At 45.8% G+C, this 6,503-nt stretch overlaps 1 long non-coding RNA gene across 1 annotated transcript; it reads left to right on the top strand.

Annotated features, from left to right (window-relative positions):
• The first annotated feature begins 2,208 nt into the window (after nucleotides 1-2,208).
• On the top strand, nucleotides 2,209-5,817 carry LOC129051463 (uncharacterized). Its single transcript, XR_008515748.2, has 3 exons — nucleotides 2,209-2,687; nucleotides 2,787-3,141; nucleotides 5,559-5,817. It is a non-coding gene; the product is annotated as an uncharacterized LOC129051463 (long non-coding RNA).
• The last annotated feature ends 686 nt before the right edge of the window (nucleotides 5,818-6,503 follow it).

Here is a 6,503-nt window from a genome sequence, read left to right as displayed (position 1 = left end):
TTATTAAAGCAAATTCCAGCCTCCAAACTATATAGGACCACATATCTAAACTGTGGAAGGCATGTTTCATTTGCCTTTGTGTCTTTGGGTCTGAATCATAAAGTGACACTTTCGATGTTTCAGAGGCCAGCCTTGGTCAGCATTTGGACATTGCAAAGGTCTCTCTTTCCGTTGACTCTATCCCTGGAAGACTCAGGGGTGGAAATCTGTGGAGAGCATCTGGGTATGGAACCGGAGATGACTGATGAAGTTGCAATGAGGATGTCACCTGTTCAGGGGGTCTCAGGCACTGAAAACAGCCTCATTTATCTGGGCCCTGTGACGCTGGGCAGATGGTTTTGGGGGCGCTGCAGTTGCTTTGATCCAGTTCTGTGAAACTGGCAACCTGGTGTACCAGGGAGACAGAAAAGGTGGTTCAGGCTGCGGACTCTCATGGAAAGGATTGCTCATGAGCTGTTACCCCGATGGGCTTCTCTGGCCCCACTTCGGGTGATAGATCTGGTGATAAACTAGAAGCAGGGCTTTGTGTCAACAGCCAGTAACTTTTGGGTTTGCCCTCTGAGTGAACTCCTCATTCCAGGGCTAGCTCCTTCACTCTTAACGTTAATTGAGCAAATATTTGCAAGCATCTGGCATCGGCAAAGCCCTGCAGACTTTCCGAGCTAACCTGGCCACCCCTCCTGTCCTCCCTCCAGAGCCACTGATGGTCGGAGCAAGGATGTGAAAAAGGTAGACACAATTTTACCTCCCCGTTCTCCTTGTTCTCTTTTCTGTAACATCACTTTCCATAATCTATCATTTGCTTCTTACTGTGTTTCTGGTTTATCGTAAGATTGTCAGCTTCACCAGTACAAGATCCTTGTGCGTTTTGTTCACTAATGTATTTCAAGCACCTAGAACAGAGCTGGCACTGGGTGCTCCATAAATATTTTTGCTAAATTAATGAATTTAGATAAATGGGTTAATGTCATAAGAAAGTTAATATCAATGTGCTGAAGGAGAAATCACATCTAGGTATTAGATGTGAGGGTGGGTCAGGGAACGCTCCCTAAGGGATATGGGATCCAAGATGGCTTTAAAGGGATGGATAGGGTTCCTTCTTTCCTTCCTTCCCTCTTCCTGTCCTTTCCTTTCTTCCCTCTCTCCTCTCCTTTCTTCCCTCCTTTTTTTCATTTCTATCTACCTTCTCTCTCTCCCTCCCTCCTTCCTTCCATCCATCATGTTCTCTTCCTTCCTCCTTTCCTTCCTCTTTCTCTTTTTCTTTTATCTTAGTAGTGTACCAATTATTCAGAGACTCAGGACAACACACAGAAGAAATAACAGCAATATGACATTTATTTATTTATTATTAATTTTTGAGATGGAGTCTCTCTGTTGCCCAGGTTGGAGTGCAGTGGCTCAATCTTGCCTCACTGCAACCTCCGCCTTCCAGGTTCAAGCGATTCTTCTGCCTCAGCCTCCCGAGTGGCTGGGACTACAGGCATGTGCCACTACGCTTGGCTCGTTTTTTTGTGTTTTTAGTAGAAACGGGGTTTCACCATGTTGATCAGGCTGGTCTCAAACTCCTGACCTCAAGTGATCCACCCCCCTCGGCCTCCCAAAGTGCTAGGACTACAGGTGGAAGCCACCGCGGCCAAACCAGAAATTTGACATTTATGACAGATATTTCCTGAGACTTTTGTAGAACCCAATTAAAAAAAATCTTTAATGTATTATATAATTTTAATTTTTTCCCTCTCCCAAGTAAACCAAAATGCACGCTTGATTGTGAGTAGACAATGAAAAGGAATTTTAGTTATCTGTTGCTGAGAAACAAATTATTCCAACATTTAGCAGCTTAAGACAACAAACGTGTGTGCCTCACACCGTTTCTGAGAATCCAGAATCCAGGAGTAGTCTTGCAGAGCGAGTCTTTCGTGAGGTTGCAGTCAAGCTGTCAACCTGGTCTGTAATCTCCAAAGATGTGCCCGGGCTGGAGTGTCTTCTCCAGGGGCACTCACATGTCCATGGGAAGGAGGCTTCAGTCCCTTGCTACAGGGACCATTCTACAGGGCCACTCATGACACGGTTCACCCCAAAGTGAGGAGTGCAAGAGAGAGAGAGCACCATGGCTGAAGCCAAAGTCCTTCCTAATCGAATATCAGAAGCACACCACTTCTGCCTGATGCCATTGGTCACCCAGACCAACCGTGGCATAGTGTGGAAGGGGACCACACCAGGTGTGAGTGCCAGGAGGTGGAACCCCTTGGGGCCATTTTGGAGACTGGCTCCCATCCAACAAATCCATATGGAAACCGAATGCCATGAGGTCAGCTGGGCTCATTCGCATCACAAACAATTCAAACTCATGGCATCATGACCTGTCATGGCTTTTCAGGTTCTGGCTGGATTCTTGGCAAGGTAGGGACATCGGTTTGCTGGGAATGCCATGTTTTTGGGATTTCCTTCACCTTCCTGGGCGAATTCCCTTTTTCTTATACCAGTGGGATTGGACTCTATGACTAAGGTCCCATCTAACTCAAACTCTATTCAGTTCCAGTAATTCGATCAGTGGATGGCTACAAAAAAGAGAAAGTCTTCAAAGAGGAGACAGCATTTGCACTTGAAAAGCTCCACCGTATTGAGATGGATGGAATGCATCCCATCAAATGTACAGAACTTAGAGATGACATCAAGATCTGGTTATGGTAACTACAGAAGGCTCTTGTTAGGAGGCAGAATCCAAACAGTTTGGCTAAGAAAGTGAGCCACTAGGCTGAGCTAAGAGTTTGGATGTGTTTCTGCAGGTGATGAATGTGGAAGAGATGGCTCCACCCAAATCCATACTATACTTCCCCAGTGTGAGTTCCCGTTGAGAAGGGGCATCTGTATCCAGCCAGGACTACATTTCCCAGAACTCCTTCTTTTCTGGGCAAGGCCATGTGACCAGTTCTGGACAAAGGAATGTGAGCCGAAGTGATGTGATTCATGTCCACGCTAAGGCAATTGAGAGGCAGTTGTGCCCTCTCCTGCCTGGATGCAGAGGACTTAGTAGATGGAAGAGCCTCAAAAGGAAAAGGGCCCATGTCTCTAAACTTCAAGAGGGGAAACATCTCCTAAAAACCAGGAACACCAGATGAGTGAAAAGTGCACATGTATTAGGTAAGTCCACTGAGAGTCTGGGTTTGTTTGTTATAGCAGCTACCACTCTCCTAACACACAGTAGGAAACCTCTGTAGTCTTTCAACAGGGATTGCAAAATAAAAATAGTCTTAGGAAGATGAATATGCCATGGACAGGCAGGATGGTGTGATACGGGGAGAGAAACACTGAAAGCTAAGAGGTGAGTTAGGAAGCTGTCACGGGGTTGTGACGTGGTAAAACCTGAACAAGCCTAGCATACAACAGAATTTATAGAAAAGACAAAAGTAACGATAACCTTATTTTTCTTTGCTTATTACAAGCCAGACGTTAGCTATGCACTTTATACACATTACCTCTTTTAATATTTTTAGTTCTTATTTAAATGTTTCTCTTCCTATATTGTATGCATTAAAAACAGTTTGGTTTTTTGGGATGGCATCTCACTCTATCACCCAGGCTGGAGTGCAGTAGCATGATCATAGCTCACTGCAGTGTTGACCTCCCAGGCTCAGGTGATCCACCTGCCTCAGTCTCCCAAGTAGCTAGGACTACAGGCTTGTGCCATCACGCCAAGTTAATTTTTTGACTTTTTGTAGAGATGGGTGTCTCATTTTGTTGCCCAGGCTTGTCTCCAACTCCTAGGCTCAAGTGATCCTCCCGCCTCAGCCTCCCAAAATGTTGGGATTACAGACATGAGCCATCACGCCCAACCTTAAAAACAGTTTAAAAATGCAAAGTAATTCGTGCATATAGTTTTATTTTATTATTATTATTATTTGGAGACAGAGTCTCACTCTGTTGCCCAGGCTGGAGTGCAGTGGCATGATCTTGGCTCCCTGCAATCTCTGCCTCCCAGGTTCAAGTGATTCTCCTGCCTCAGCCTCGTGAGTAGCTGGGATTACAGTGTGCACCACCATAACCCGCTATTTTTTTTTTTTTTGTATTTTTAGTAGAGATGGGATTTTACCATGTTGGCCAGGCTGGTCTTGAACTCCCGGCCTCAAGCAATCCACCCGCCTCTGCCTCCCAAAGTACTGGGATTACAGGCGTGAGCCACCGCGCCCATGTATATAGTTTTAAAAGACAACTACATATTACTAATTTTGAAACAAAACAAGCAAAACAACAACAACAACAATAAAAAACCCCAGTCTTATGCCCTGCATACCTCCTCACTCTGAATTGCTACCCCTGGAGTCAACTACTTTCAAATCCTTTTTTGTTTCTTGTGCCATTTACCTTAATGTTTCTAAATAATATGCTCACCCTCTTCCTTCTTGATTTTCCTGTTTTAACATCATGACTTCCTACTCTAGAGAATGAGGATGTGGCTCTTGTACACCACCTCCCATCATCCTATATACTTCCCTTCCCTCAGATGGGTAAGATTTCAACATCAGAATTGGGAGTACATTTTCTGGACAGGCAAACCAAACAGATACAGCAATAGTTAGATTAGTATGTAGGTCATCCCTAGAAGGTTAGAAGGAAATAAAACTAGAAGGGAGGTTGGAACCAGAGCATAGAGAGCCACAAGGCTAGGGAATTAGAACTTAATCTAGTGTGTTGTAGGGAGCCATTGAAGGTTTAAGGCAGGAAGTGGCAAGAGCAAAGCTATAGTAGGAGATGGCTATCCCAGCAGCATCTGTAGGGTGGAGCAGAGCAGGGGCCATTCATTCATTCATCCATGCGTTTATTCTATCAACTTTCTCATCTCCATTTACATGGAAGCCCTAGTTAATGCCCGTCTCTACCACTGCACGGTGAGTTCTGCACTTGCCCTTTTGGTTGTTATTGTGTCTTAGCACTGGCATGGTGGCTGGCACATGTTAGGTGCTTAATAAATGTTTGTTGAGGCCGGGTGTGGTGGCTCACGCCTGTAATTCCAGCACTTTGGGAGGCCGAGGCGGGCGGATCGCGACATCAGGAGATCGAGACCATCCTGGCTAACATGGTGAAACCCCATCTCTACTAAAAATACAAAAAAAAATTAGTCAGGTGTGGTGGCAGGCGCCTGTAGTCCCAGCTACTCAGGAGGCTGAGGCAGGAGAATGGCGAGAACCCAGGAGGCGGAGCTTGCAGTGAGCCGAGATTGCACCACTGCACTGCAGCCTGGGTGACAGAGTGAGACTCCGTCTCAAAAAAATATAAATAAATAAATAAATAAATAAATGTTGGAAGACAGCTGTTGGTAATGTGGAGATAAATAGGGTAGTGGCCATGATGAGAGAGCTGGAGCCACTTTAGAGAGAGACACAAACTTGGCTGCTAACTGAAGGGCAGGAGACTTGGGGTGTCAAAGTGGCTCCAGATAGGAGCCCAGGTGAGTGACAGTTTCAAGAGCAGGGTTAGGAGGGCTGAGGGGAGTTGGTGAACAGTGAGATAATAGTTTGCCTTTAGGAATATTTGATTAAACAAATCACACTCCACTTCAGCCTGTTGTGTGTCAACCCAAGGGAGCCTCAATCCGGTCTCAATCAAGATACTTCTGCACTCTGTTATCCCAGATGTTGTGACGTTCAGCTCAGCTGCCTGCTGCACTCCGACAGTGGGGCTGGATTCCCACTCATTTCCTTTTGGCCGCTTTATTAAGTGCCCAGCTGATTCAGCCTGAGCAGACCGTGTCAGTTGGCTCACTGTTGTGTCCCCCAGTGTGCGGTGTGTAACAGGTGCTCAATAAATACTTACTGGGTGAATGTTTGACTTTCTTTTCGTATTATTATTTTTTATTTCCATAGTTTTGGGGGTACAGGTGGTTTTTGGTGACATGGATGAATTCTATAGTGGTGGATTCTGAGATTTAGTGCACCTGTCACTGAGGCAGTGTGCACTGTACCCAACCTCCCCAACTCCAAGTCCCCAAAGTCCGTTATATCACTCTATGTCTTTGCATCCTCATGGCTTAGCTCCCACTTATAAGTGAGAACATATGGCATTTGGTTTTCCATTCCTGAGTTACTTCACTTAGAATAGCGGCCTCCAGGCCGGGTGCGGTGGCTCACGCCTGTAATCCCAGTACTTTGGGAGTACAGGGTGGGCGGATCACGAGGTCAAGAGATCAAGACCATCCTTGTTAACACAGTGAAACCCCGTGTCTACTAAAAATACAAAAAATTAGCCAGGCCTGGTGGCAGGCGCCTGTAGTCCCAGCTACTCTGGAGGCTGAGGCAGGAGAATGGCATGAACCCGGGAGGTGGAGCTTGCAGTGAGCCGAGATCATGCCACTGCACTACTCCAGCCTGGGCGACAGAGAGAGAGACTCCGTCTCAAAAAAAAAAAACAAAAAAAAAAACAGCGGCCTCCAGCTCCATCCAACTTGCTGCAAAAGATGTGATTTCGTTCCTTTTTATGACTGAGTACTTTTCCATGGTGTATTTTCT

Source organism: Pongo abelii, chromosome 19, assembly GCF_028885655.2.
Source record: "Pongo abelii isolate AG06213 chromosome 19, NHGRI_mPonAbe1-v2.0_pri, whole genome shotgun sequence".
In the NCBI taxonomy this organism is placed as follows: Eukaryota; Metazoa; Chordata; class Mammalia; order Primates; family Hominidae; genus Pongo; species Pongo abelii.
This window is presented reverse-complemented; position numbering and strand designations above follow the sequence as displayed.